This window comes from Pelophylax lessonae (assembly GCF_965119305.1).
Source record: "Pelophylax lessonae genome assembly, chromosome: 4".
Lineage (NCBI taxonomy): Eukaryota > Metazoa > Chordata > Amphibia > Anura > Ranidae > Pelophylax > Pelophylax lessonae.
In genome coordinates, this window is record NC_138771.1 from 381,916,080 (window position 1) to 381,930,909 (window position 14,830).

A 14,830-nucleotide genomic window follows, 5' to 3' on the forward strand; every position below is an offset into this window, starting at 1 on the left:
ATGCTCCACCACCTCCACAGTAGTCGGAGGGTGGAATCCGCCTCAAGAGTGCATTTGAGCACCTGGGCCCAATCAGCCACAGCCTGAGAGACCATACCAGAGGGGAAGATGGGCTTCAGCAAAGAACCCGCCACCATCTAATCGTGGCGAGTAAGAGATTCCACCTGCCTATCCATAGGGTCCCTGAACACTGGAGAATCCTCTGAGGGCAGGAGAGCTGCCTTGTTTAACCTGGACACCGTGTGATCCACCTTATGGGACACAGTCCATCGCAAATCCGTAGGGGACGCGAAAGGGTAACGGAATTGAAACCGTTGTGGTACCACAAAAGGGAGCTTTAAATTACGCCATTGTTCGTTCACCGTTTCATGAAACTCAGCGGGACAAGGGAACACCCATGCCGCTTTTTGGGTTCTGCGAGTCCCAAGGGAAGACTGCTTACCCGGTGGGTTGGGCTCATCCTCTAAATGTAGTGTGTCCTAAACCGAAGCAATAAGCGCATACACAGCAGCGCGTCCCGTAGCTGCTTCGGGGGAAGAATCATCCCCATCCTCTTTCCCACCTCCCCATCAGAATGAAAGGACTGAGAACCCTAAGGGGTAAACTGTCCAGGGCAACCATATCAGACTCCGAGGATAATGAAAATCCTAGCTCTTTTTCTAGAACCCCGCTCTGACATCAATAAATCCACCTTGGACAGCAAGAAAAAATGAAGATTCAGGAGTACCTGAATCATTCGCCAAGGCTGGGGGGAATATGCAGTCCTGGGACTCCATGAGAAACATACTATGGCGCTGGCCCTTTAAGACGCGATCGCTGCGACCCACCGCAATAAGGATCCCACTAAGGTACCCCCCTGAGATGGGAAAAGCACTGAAAACAGAAGAATATTCCCCAAAACCAGCAAAAAGAGCCCCCAGAAGTGTTACCACGCTGCTGGAAACGATCTCTACATACAGTAAAGGAAGTGATGTCACCAGCTAGAGGCTGAACAGGAACTGGTCTAAGGGAAAATGGTTGCCAATGCATCTTAATGGGAGGCTCCGGGAAAATGGCCGCCGAACATGTGCAAAGAAGAACACCTTGCCACACACAAGATGGCGCCCGAAGGTGCCAAAAACACTACATAGAGAGCTGCAGAAAGTGCTCACACCCAAAATGGCGGACCCGCGTTTTTTTGCACCGCAGCGGTCCGCACCGCCCTGTCTGCACCCCCAAACACACTAATAAAGCGGACAGGGATAGGGACCCCCACATGGCAATACCTGCGCCTAGAAGCCCCCGCAGGGCCCGGGAGGGATGCGAGCCCCGGATACAGACATATGAGGGGAGAGCACAGACACATGCAGACTGTCATCCCCAAACAGAGGCCCCACACAGAAGTTACTTACCGCTCCATACGGCGTGGGCGCCTCAATATCGCGGGAACCCCCCACCCCAGATGGCGGGGGGGGCGCCAGCCGAAATAGGATGCATTGCATGGTCAAAACCGCATGTTGAGGCATCCCATCCTGCTGGAGCCGAGATCCTCTCGCCTTGGCCGGCGGGATTGAAACCAGGAAGTAGGCTCGGTGTAGTTACTGACAGCGAGGCTTGGTAGGTAGTCGAACGAGGATGACGTCATCTGCATGCGACGCATTTCTGAGCATGCGTGCTGCTTGGGGGGGGCAGCCGCGCTCCTTTTTCCTTATCAATATAGAGATGTCACATGACCCAGGTCTTTTCCAGCCAGTTTCTATGGAAGGATTGGCAGGAGGAGCCTCTAGTCCTCTGCTACTGGTCACGTTCAAAAAAAAAAACCAGCATGGCATCAAATGGATAAGACATCTATACTGTCTGTCTTTGTTTGTTCCCTTGTGTGAGTCCCACTAGGATGTGTGTTCCCTTGTGTGAGTCCCACTAGGATGTGTGTGAGGGTCCGTTCCACTGTCCCCAAGGAATTTGATATTGCGTCCACTGTATATCCTCCTAATGGGTGTGGTGGTCTCAGATGGGGCACAAGGAAGGAGGGAGACTCATGGTGTAGGATGTAATGTATTTTTTTAATCAAAAAATGCCACTTACATGTTCAATACAGAAATTGCGGCTCAACCAGGAAGTACAGCGATGGCCGATGTGCGTTCCAGTGGCCGGAAGTGACGTGGGCATAGTGCGTGATCTGACGCGTGACATCATCAGGGATCCCTGAGTACAGGGATACCCCATGTGTGAGACTTTTTTGCAGTCAAGCCGAGTACAGGACCCCGAAAATCAATCACCACTTTCAGGCTTTCCAAGGGCGTAAATTGTTTATTTCACTCCTGACTACCTCAGCAAATAGCTTGGAGTGTCTACTTTGCAAAATGGGGTCATTTGGGGGGATTTTGTGCCATCTTGGCATTTCATGGCCTTCAAAAGTGTGATAGGTAGTAAGAAGTGAAATCAACAATTTACGCCCTTAGAAAGCCGGAAGGTGCGGATTGGTTTTCAGGGTCCTGTACGCGGCTAGACTGCCAAAAAGTCTCACACATGGGGTATCCCTGTACTCAGGAGAAGCAGCAGAATGTATTTGGGGTGTCATTCCAAATATACCCATGGCATGTGTGAGCAATATAGCATTTAGTGACAACTTTGTGTAAAAAAAAAAAATAATAATAATTTTCCTGAAAATTGTGGCAAAATATAGACTATTCTATGGACTCACCATGCCTCTCAGCTAATAGCTTGGAGTGTCTACTTTGCAAAATGGGGTCATTTGGGGGGGGGGGGGTGTGCTATCTTGAAATTTCAGGGCCTCTGAAACTGTGACAGGTAGTGCAGAGGTAAAATGCACAATTTATGCCAATAGAAAACCTGAAGGTGGGGGATTGATTATCGTGGTCCCGAACACAGCTAGGCTCCCAAAAAAGTCTCACACATGTGGTATTCCTGTACTCCCTGTCAATATATCATTTAGTGACAACTTTGTGTAAAAAAAAAAAATTGTCACCTTCCCCGAAACGGGGTCATTTGGGGGGTGTTTGAACTGTCCCGGCATTTTATGCTCAATCTTAGCCACACATCACCCACTCTTCTAACCACTTGAAAACCAAGCCTTTTCTGTGACTTTATGTTTACATGAAAAAAAATTTTTTTTTACTAGAAAATTACTTTGAACCCCCAAATATGATATATTTCTTTAAAGCAGAGGCCCTATAGAACAAAATGGTAGATGTTGCAAATTTTTTTGTCACCGGTATTTGCGCACAGATTTTCCAAGCGCAATTTCTGCGAAAAAAATAAATTTTTTTAAAAAATGTAATGCACAAATACACTATATAATTCCAAATTGTTTGGTAAAATTTAAAAGATGATCCTATGCCAAGTACATAGATACCAAACATGACATGCTTTACAAAATTGCGCAGGCCTGTGCAGCGGCAACACACTACGTACATTTTTAAAAGCCTTTACAGGTTACCACTTTAGACTTACAGTGGAGGTCTACTGCAAGAATTACTGCCCTTGACCTGGCGTTCGTGGTGATACCTCACATGAATGCTGCAATTGTGGTTTACATATGACGCTAGGCCAGCGCTTGCGTGCGCCTTTGCGCGCAAGCACGGGGGGACAGGGGGGCTTGATTTTTTTTTTTTATTATTTATTTTGCGTTTTTATGTTATTTTGACACCTTTCCTTTCATTTTTTTTTTAATCATTTTTATTGTTATAGCAAACTGTAGTGACAGGTACTCTTTTTTAAAAAAATTAGGGTCTCTGAAAATTGGTGTGATAAAATACTTTCCCAATTTCCCAATGGCGCTGTTTATTTCTGGCGAAACAGAAGTCATGAAATGCTCGTAGCTTCTGGTATCTTAGGCCATAGAGATGATTGGAGCCATTCTCATCTCCAATCAGCTCTATGGTTAGATAATTGAACCACCGGCTGCACTCTCGGGTTAACCGGTGGGACAGGAGAGCCCAGAAACCACAGAAGCCGGCGGTGGGGGGGGGGGGGGGGAGAGTCCCCTCCCACTGCATGTAAAAGCAGTCTAGCGGCCAATTATTCGCTAGGATTGCTTTTACATATAAGCCGACCGCTGGCTGTAAAAAAAACGATGCCAAGGTGATGCCTAAATCTGCAGGCATCATCCTGGTATAACCACTCAAAAGTCCAGAAACGTACCAGTACATTGCTGGTCCTTGTTTGGCATATAGTGTAGGTTTTTTTTTTTTTTCATGCAGCCTGTGGGCTGAACAAAAAAAAAAAAAAAGAGAACCTAACAGAAATCACCACAGGAACACCATTAACCGCCCAAACAGCCAAACCCACTGATTTAATGGTGGGTACGCATGACAATATTCCACGTATACCTAAAGGTATTTTAACTGCAGCGGTGAAATCAGCCTACCACAGCTGCTGCCATCAGAGGTATTCATATATGCTGTTTGTGTCAGAATATATAAAATCAATGTGGCAGCCGACGGGTACCTGCAAGAGAAACAAGTTAACAAAAGAATGAAAAACAAAGTGCAGTAAATACAGTAGGACGAGTAGAAGAACATAAAAATGACTGACAACAACTTGTTTTTGGATTTTTTATTTTTTTTCTGTGAACTGCGATTTTCCAGCTTGGGCATCTCAAATTGTCGATAACCATCAAACATCTTTCGAGACCCTGTGTTTGTGTGCCCTACACTATGTTGTGCTGTACCCTACACTAATACTCTACTAGTGTGTGGTAGCGCTCGATGCAGAGACCAGGTTGGTCAGAACACCTGGGACAATAATAGCGGGTGTCACGCGCTTGCTACAGACACAACATCTTCTTTGGGGGTGTCTTTGGGTAGGGGTACGCGGGAGGACATGTGGAAAATGTCTCTCATGCAGCCGACTCACTGCATCTGGAAGGGGAAGTTTGACAGGAAGACCTCCTGGGTACAGGTAGGCTTCGATGATCGCTTCCTGAAATTCTCGGAAGGATCCAGTTTGTCCTGACGCCCTGTATAGGACAAAGGCGTTCAGCATAGCCAATTGGAATAAATAGACACTTTTTTGTACCAGCGTCTGGCTTTACAGGCAACTAAATACGGCGCCAAAAGCTGGTCGTTAAGATCCACCCCTCCCTTATTAAGGTTGTAGTCATGGACAGAGAGGGGTTTCTCTATAACGCCAGTTGCCGTAGAAATTTTGATCGTCGTGTCTGCGTGAAGGGAGGACAGAACGAAAACATCCCTTGTATCCCTCCACTTCACTGCAAGCAATTTGTCCGTTTTCAAGCAGGCTCTCTCCCCCCGACTAAGACGGGAATTTACAAGCCGTTGGCGGAAGCCCTGGCGATTAGGTCGCACAGTGCCACATGCGCCAATTTGTAATTCAAGAAGGTGACTAAATAGTGGAACGCTTGTTTAAAAGTTGTCCACATACAAATGGTACCCCTTTCCGGATAAGGGTGACACCAAGTCCCAAACTATCTTGCCGCTGCTCCCTATGTAGTCTAGGCAGTTGGGGGGCTCCACAGAGCTATCTTTTCCCTCATTGACCCGGAAACTAACTAACTAACTGTATAACCTGTGGCCCTGTCACAGAGCTTGTACAGCTTGACCCCGTATCTGGCACGCTTGCTGGGGATGTACTGTTTCATAGCAAGGCGGCCAGTAAACTTAATCAGGGACTCGTCAACGCAGACAACTTGTTCAGGCTTAAACAAGGCTGCAAACCGCTGATTAAAGTGGTCTACGAGGGGCCGAATTTTGTGGAGCCGATCATATTCAGGGTCTCCCCGAGGACGACAGAGTTCATTGTCGTTGAAATGCATAAATCGCAGAATTTGCTCATATCTCGCCCTGGACATGGAGGCAGAGTACACACGCATATGGTGAAGTGGGCTAGTGGACAAATATAGCCGCAATTCACTCTTTTTGATTATGCCCATGTTGAGGGAAAGGCCCAGAAATATTTTAAAATCGGGAACCGTTAAAGGTTTCCAGTCGAATTGTCTGGCAAGGGGCGAATTTGGGTTGGCAGCGATAAATTGTTGTGCATATAAATTTGATTGATCCACAATAGATCCGTAAAGATCTTCTGTGAAGAACAGCTCAAAAAAATTCAGGGGCGTAAAACCAGCTGTCTCCACGTGGATTCCAGGTTGGGCAGTGAAGGGGGGAAGTACTGGCGCTGTAGAATCAGTGGGTTGCCAATTGGGATATGCCAGCACATTAGGGAGGGCACTATGGGCCTGTTTTCAAATATGCGGTGGCTGCGGGCCACTACTCGTGCTAGCCACCGCACCAGCTTCAACTGCACTTATGGGACTCTCCACGTCACCAAGTGTTACTGCAGTGCTGGTTGTACTAGGTCCAGGGTGTACTAGATCGCTGGCGCTTGCCAGGCCACCAGAAGGATGAGTGGCACTAGTACCGACACTCTGCTCCATACGAGCACCCTGTGATTCCTGCATCTCAACAACTCCAGAATGGGGTTGGGTATGCCTGGGTCTAACAGGGACCCATCTGTCGTCGGAGCTATCTGTCAGGGAGCCGCTGCTATCATCAGGTTCGTATACTGACCCTGATTCTGCCGGTGAGGCTTCCCCATCGCTCTCATCTGACATGGTCAGTATACTGTAAGCCTCTGCACTACTGTACCAATGTTTGGACATTTTGGTAACTAAATTTACCGGTACAGTAGTGCGACTCACAGGTAATAAAAGCACCTGGTTGTCAAGGACTATTTCAACCGCTACCAGAAAAACTGCTAATGCTAGCAGGGATCGGGCCTGACTCTGCTAACACAACGGTTTCGTGTGTTGTGTTTTTTTTGTAAGTGACAGTAATCTATTGATTACTACACTTGCCTGGGTGGGTTGGGCTGGGCGGAGGGGTTAATCGCAGGTGCTGGCAGGAATCAGTGCCGATCGTGCAAACACCGCGTTTTGGGAACCCTAAACTATGGGGACGCTAGTATAGTTCTGATCAGATCAGATATTGATCTGTTCAAACACTATATTAGTAATACTAGTAATGGAAGTAAATGTGTGTGTGTGGTAATCAAGGGGTTATTTCTAACAATGCGCCGGGGATATGCGCTATTTTTGACTGACGCGAACACTAGCTAATGTCACCTGTGTCATTAATAATAGTGATCAGAAAAAAAAACTGTACACTATAAAAGTGACACTGTGACAGGGCAATGAAGGGGTTAACTGGGGGTGATCAGGGGGTTTAATCTTTATTGGGGGGGGTGGCGGGGACCCTAAACCTCCTTGGGACAGAAACTAACTCACTAGCGCTAACTCAAGTCACAATCACACGAATAAAAAATATATTAAAACAGTATATTACATGTGTATTAGTGTGCAATGACAGGGGGGAAGGGGTTAACTGGATGTGATCGGGAGGGGGGGGTTAGGGGGTTAAATCTTTATGGGGGGTGGCGGGTATCCTAAGTATAAAAGGAATGGCGGCAAGCGCTAAACCTGGTCATAAGTCACACTTACGTTTTGTGACAGGAGGTGTAGGGGTGATCAGGGGGTTAAATCTTTATTGGGGGGTGGCGGGGACCCTAAACCTACTTGGGACAGAAACTAAGTCACTAGCTCTAACTCAAGTCACAATCGCACTAATACAAAATACAGAAAAACAGTATATTACGTGTATTAGTGTGCAATGTGACAGGGGGGAAGGGGTTAACTGGGGGTGATCAGGGGGTTAAATCTTTATTGGGGGGGTGGCGGATATTTTAAGCGTATAAGGAACGGCTGCAAGCGCTACACCTGGTCACAAATCACACTTCTACGGGTATATAGGAAAATGTTATATACTGTATAGTGTGTGTTGTGACAAGGGGTGTAGGGGTTAACTGGGGGGCGATCGGGGGTTAAGTGTGCCTATCTAAGTGTGTGTAGGTGTGCTTGGTGCAGTACTCACAGTTAGATGTACTCTCTCCTCTTGATGAATCCAAAAAGGATCATAGGAGGAGAGAGCGGGTCTTTTCTGAGCCTGTGTTGACATTACACAGGCTCAGAATAGAATCTGATTGGGCAGGACCGATCAACAGGTCCAGGCCAAAAATTATTGGCCTGGACCTGATAAATGATCGGTTCTGAACCCACTAAGGTCATCAGTGGCAGCACGCGGGAGCGCGCCCCAGAACGGTGGGATCTAGTGACGTAGTACTACGTCACTTTTCCTGCACGGGGCTGACCACCGCAGTAAATGTACTTGCAGCGGTCGGCAAGTGGTTAAATCTGTCCAAACAAGAGTCTAGTAAACATCCCGGGTATGATACATTTTGAAACACAAAATCAAGCCAAAAACACTGAAATTTGCCCAAACAAGGGTGCAGTATTACTTATCACTGTTATACTAGACACTGCATATTGGTTTAGTAAACATCCCGGGTATGAAAAGTTTTGAAACATGGGACTGCACAAAGTCCGACATCACAATTGTGGAAATAGAACCTGGTTTCCTTTCTGATTTTCCTTCCACTGTCATTTCACTTTGAGCAACAAACCACGCACATCCTTGTAGGTGCTGATTTTTTCTCGGTTGGTGGGATGTAGTCTATGAAGTGACGACCAGTCATATGTTCCGGGTTGACAATGCCAACAGCCTGACGTCCAGCTCTATTCACAGCCATTGACGGTGTTTGATGGTTCACAAAGATACGTTCAGCAACTTTCCAAATAAAGTCAGAATGAATCACAGGCTTGTTGCTTTTTTTTTTAGCAGGATGTAGGCATTCCACAAGCAGAGATTGAAATATAATTGTGCGCTACCCTTAAAAAAACAAAACTGTGATATTTCATTATAATTATGCTGAAAAGAGAAAGGCTTAATTGTAAAGTGTAAAAAATGCAATAAAATCCATACAAAATAAATATATGTCTTACTAAAGTGCAATGTAATACTGGTTATATAAGGTGCAACCAACAGGATTTAATCCAAAATAAATAAATATGATAGCACTACTAAAAAGATAATTATGTATGATATATAATTTGTTTTTTTATTTCATTAAGGATGTAGTGCCAACTAAGGTGAAGAGTATAGAAAAAGTGCAATGTGGTACAATAGTCCAAATCTTATTAAAGTGCAAAACAAGAGAATAAGTCCAAAGTGAAAAAATGTAATAAATATCCACTCCAAAAGTGCAAATGTGCAATATAAAGGAAGTCCAAAAAAATCTAATCAAAAAGAAAACCTGTGGGTCATTCCATATGTATCCACTCTTTGGATAATGTGCTGCTATCACCAGGTGAAATGTCTGCTCACCTCCATAATTCACCCACTAGGGGTCTCAAGCGGTTAGGAGGCAGACGGATTAGCGTCGTCCATTCAAATATATCACTCCACTATAATTGTTGTTACTCCAAATAAGGTTTAGCACATGAAAATAAAAAGTGGAGACAATCTCCAATGGTGCGGTATTGATAAATTCAGGAGGCATGAACCCAAAGCCCAACTCCAAATATTAAACCCACAGTTATTAAAGTAAAAAACAGCTTTAGACAATCATGACCAGTGGTGGCTGCTGGTCAAAAAAATTTTTTGGGGGTTTGGGGGGGGGGGGGCACAAACAGAAAAATGTAATAGGCATTGCTTTGCGGCAAAAAATTGCGTGACTTTGAGGACTCAATGGTGCCTCATTGCAGGATACCTGAAGTCCCACATTCCTCCCAGCATCTGCTTAACACCACTGAATCACGCAGCCCTGCCTTTTATATAGTACTTTAGAAGTTGGTGCTGGGCCAAAATCCAGTATAAAGTATTATACTGAGGTCTGTGAAAACTAGGGGACATATAGTTCGCTAAGAAAAACTCTACAAATCACCCCCTAAACTACCACCTCATTGTTAACTACTTTATAAGAGACTGAACTGTTCTACACCCATTGACCGAGTCTTGCACTGCCCGTGCCAGCACCATTAAGGGCCTGTACTCAGCAGGTGGGCTGCTGGAGTAATAGTACCTGGAAGGGTACTGGGAATAAATGGAAGGGTACGGATGTGGATTAGCGGGCTACTGAACATATTGCGGGCTGCTGGGGTGTCTAGGCTTTCGTGCCCCCTCCTGCGGAGGGAGTCTTCTCATTATTGGGGGGCTTTCGGTCATCCGTGGCGATTGCAGTCTCCGTCCCCCAGCAAGTCCACTCTCCCTGGGGTGGTATTGAGGCCTCCTGGACCTTGGATCAGTCTCATGGAGCAGCTGGTATCTGTAATGAACTCTCCTGTTCTTCCCAGTGCTCAGCACAGAGCTGCCGCTGTCGTTCATTGCTCTGGATCCTGCTCAGTCCTGCCATAGGATGCTCAGCAGCACACAGAGAGCCGAGGCATAGACATCTTCTACCGGCTACGTCTGTTCAGTACCACCGTGCCAGTGACAGCTCCAGCACACAGCTTGAATGGGAGGGAGGAGTGAGCTGGCGTGGGAAGGGAGGAGCGGATCAGAAGGTGGAGCGCTGAGATCTGCTGGGTTGTAATGTATGTTTCCTGGAATTACTCAGAGTGACACCTGGCCCAAGCACCGCCCCTACAACGTCAGACGTCATGATTGGTACAGGCTGGACCAATCACAGGATGGGAATCGGGAGTGGGAGTGTTGGGGCACATCGCTCTGCGCCCCGAGGACACTCTAAAAGGCAGCCAATCACCTTACAAGAAAAGAGGCACATGATACCAAAACTCGAACCCCTACCATAGCCAGCAATGTGTCCGGCGCCCCGCTGCCATATTAAAGGTAAGGTACACTTTTTTTTTACGGTTACTAGCTTTAGGGGGGCGGCGCCCCCTATTGACCAGCCGCCACTGATCATGACTTCAAAGAGGTTACATCAAAACGTCAAACCTGCCCACTCTACGCGTTATGCCATATCCATCATGGCTTCAACTGGAGGAAGAAACTGAGCGGTGTGTGTGAGGGCTTTATATAATGAAAACACATTTAATTACACCAGGTGGTGGTCTAATCATGCATGTGCGGTGACCCCCCCACCAATCAGGGAGGTCCACACATGCTCAGTACACTCCCCTGTATAGAACTTTTATTCTTCAAATTATAATACAGGTGTTAAATGTGCCAGAATGGTACTATATATAAATCCTATTATTGTTAAAAAACTAAGCCTATGTCCCTCACAGTAAGCATTGCTGTGCCCGCTCTTGTAACTTCCTGAATGGCGGGTCAGCTTGCTTTCGCGCATGTGCAGTAGACACCATGGTCACCCGGAGGGATGCGCATGCGCAGTCCGAATCGCGGCTGCCTAGAAGAACCAAGGGGCACGGCTACAGCAAGATGGCTAAGAGGACAGACATCCACACTATATAAACACTGAACAAGAACAAAGAGTGGATACACATGTAATGACCCACGGGCATTCTTTCTGATAGATTTTTTTGGACTTCCTTTTTATTGCACATTTGCACTTTTGGAGTGGATATGTATTAAATGTTTTCACTTTGGGCTTATTTGCTTGTTTTGCACTTCACTTTAACCACTTGCCGACCGCTGCAAGTACATATACTGCGGCGGTCAGCCCCTCACAGGCAAAGTGACGTATATATACGTCACTAGCCTGTGAGGCTCTGAGGAGCGAGCGCGCGCCACCGGAGGCGCGCTCCCGCGCAGTCACGGACCCCCCCGCGCGTGTGACCGGCGGAACCGATGTCCGCCGGTCACTCGGCGATTGTCGGTGGAGAGGGAGAAAGGCAGGCGGCTAGTGTAAACAAGCCGCCTGTCATTCTCCCCGGTGTAGAAACAATGATCATACGGTTCTACTATGTAGGACCGTTGATCATTGTTCCTACAGCTCAAGCCACAGCCAATCACAGTTAGAATCACGCCCCTAGGGACACACACAGCCCCTCCCTCTCAAATAAATTTAACCCCTTCACTGCCAGTGTAATTTTACAGTAACAGTGCATATGTATAGCACTGATTACTGTAGAAATGTCACTGGTAACCCCAAAAGTGTCAAAAATGTCGGTCAAGGGTCCGATCTGTCCGCCGCAATGTCGCAGTACCGCAAAAAAAAAAAACGCAGATCGCCGCCATTACGCGTTAAAAAAAAAAACAACAAAAATGACAAAATTCTTTCCCTTTGTTAGTAAACGCGATAACTTTTGCGCAAACCAATCAAAATACGCTTTTTGCGATTTTTTTTACCAAACATATGTAGCATAAAACAAATTGGCCGAAAATGTCAAAAAATTTTGATTTTTACATTTTTTGGGGGGAATTTCATATAAAAAAGTGAAAAATATTGTTATTTTTGCAAAATTGACGCTCTTTTTTTGTTTATAGCGCATTATCAAAAAATCGCACAGGTGATCAAATACCACCAAAAGAAAGCTCTGTTTGTGGGACAGGTAGGTACAGCGTTTAGGTACAGCGTCCCACGACCGCACAATTGTCCGTTAAAGTCACGCAGTACCGAATTGCAAAATAGGCCCTGGTCAGGAAGGGGGTAAAATCTTCCGGGGCTTAAGTGTTTAATAAGAACTGGACTTTTGTACCACATTGCACTTTTTCTATACTCTTCACCTTATTTGGCACCACATCCTAAATTAAATAATTATGTACGTTCTATAATATTTGTTTTTTTATCTTTTTAGTAGTGCTATATTTATTTTAGATTAAATCCTGTTGCTTGCCCCTTATATATAACCAGTATCACATTGCACTTTGTAAGACATATTTATTTTGTATTCTATTTTGTATGGATTTTATTGTAGTTTTTACACATTACAATTAAGCCTCTCTCTTTTCAGCAGCGCTATCACATCCATTCATTCTATTCCACAAGCATTGCTCAAGATGTCTGAAGATCCTCTTGTAGTACTTATTTTGCCGTTTCCTCATTGCTGGGTAGAATGTCATTGTTAGGTACCTGTGAGGTAAAGTCCAAAGTGGAGCTTGAGTGCTGAGGATTCAGGCGATAACGTAGTCAGAGAGATCAGGGCTGGCAACAGATCGGGCAAAACGGTATACAAACGAAATCCAAAGAATGGTCAGGCAGGCAGAGGGCATACACAAGCTGGTGGTGAAGTACGGAATCGGAAGGCTGAAGAGGAGTCAAGAATTCAGGCAAAAGTTCATACACAATCAGTCAAAGAGCATACAGTACACCCAGGGAGATAATTCAAACAAACCAGGTACTGAGTAACAGGAAGTGCTGCTATTTATGTGCTGGTTAAATTGTACATTGATCACAGCAGGCAGCAGGTGGGGCTAGTGAGTCCAAGGCAAAGCATCAGGTTGGAAAATCACTGCAAAGATTCCAGAGCTTCCCTGTGGCACAACAGGCAAGGCTGCAGGCTGCGAAACTGGGAACCTCCCAGTTCAAGGACACCCAGGTACATGACAGTCATTGCTTGGTCGGCTGTCAACATTCCCACGGTTTTATTGTATTCTATCACTACTTGTGGCTTCACGATTTCTTTCCCACCTATTGTGCGTACCCTTTACAGTGGTGGTATTATGAACTGTACTCATTAGGCAAACATCTTTCTTGTCACGCCATTGCAGTGCCATAATTTTGCCTGTCAGGCAACCATTTCTCCAGTCTTCAGCTTCTTATTGCCAAACGTTGGTGGCATGTCGTGCCAGTTAGACCTAATGGATCCATAGGCATCGGTTTTGTTTTGCAGAAGAAACTCAAAGTTCAGAAAACATATAAAAGTTGTCGGTTGTTACGCAGTATCCCTGATTAAGCAATGGCTCAATGAGTGAAAGAACGTAAGATGTTGCCATTCCATAGTTACTGTATTTTGGATTGAATTTTGTTCCTTTTCCATTATGACTGAATTCCAAATGTAGCCAGATGACTATTTGAATAGCACGTAGGATTTAACGCCAAATCGTGCCCCCTTTGATGAAATGTATTGTACCCAGCTGAGTCTTCTCGTGTAGGCCATTAGACTTTCATCTATGCGGATATCGCTTTCTGGCACATAACTCCTTTGGAAATTCTCTAGAATCATTTGAGATACTTCCCAAATTTTCTTTAGTTTTGGTGCAGGATGAGTAGTTGCATCAAATTCTTCTTTGTTTTTGAAGTGTTAATATTTCATGATCAGGGAAAATCTGTACTCTTACATGACCGTGCCAAAGAATAGAGTGGCAAGTAATGTATTAGTTGTCCAATACCACTTCTGCAGGGGTATCCCCACCGCTCCCTGAAGTATTACTAAGCCCAGAAATTTCCAAATGTCTTCTTGGTCACTGGTTCACGCTTTCTGCTTCTTGAAAACTTCCGATGCAGAGTAGCTAATTGTTGCTCTTTTTACTGGTTTGTCTCACAATTATTTTTGACCGATGAGGTTATTGAAAAAATAGTTACTAAGTATCCAGAGGGGTTGTCGTGTTCAACGTCTACTTTCATACCAGGTGCTCCAGTAAATGGGAATCTTGGGGGCGCTGCCTGATCCGTACCACAGTCAATAGAGCATGAAGTTTGCACATCACTGAGCTCAGTCGCAGAATCGTCGCTTTCGTCACTTTCAGTGCCTGACGACGAATTTCCCCACTAATCATTATCGCTCAATTCTTCAAGTAATTCCAATTCACTATCTCTGTTTTCTAGCTCACCTAAAACCGCTTTGAACCTTAAAGGAACGCTTTTTGGACGCCATGGATGTTCTCAAGTTTCCAGGCAGAAAGAACACAAAGTGCAGGCAGGGCACTGGACAAATCACTATGGACAAAACTGAGGTGAAATGGATTCACACAGTAATGTAATCCCAACAGATTACAATGTGTATGTTTTATTTTTTTTTTTAATTCCCGCTGGGTTCTACCCCCCTGCTTTTGCGGTGCTCACAGGGAAGAGAACCGCAGGACGACATCGGGGGACAAGATAAGTATCGCTA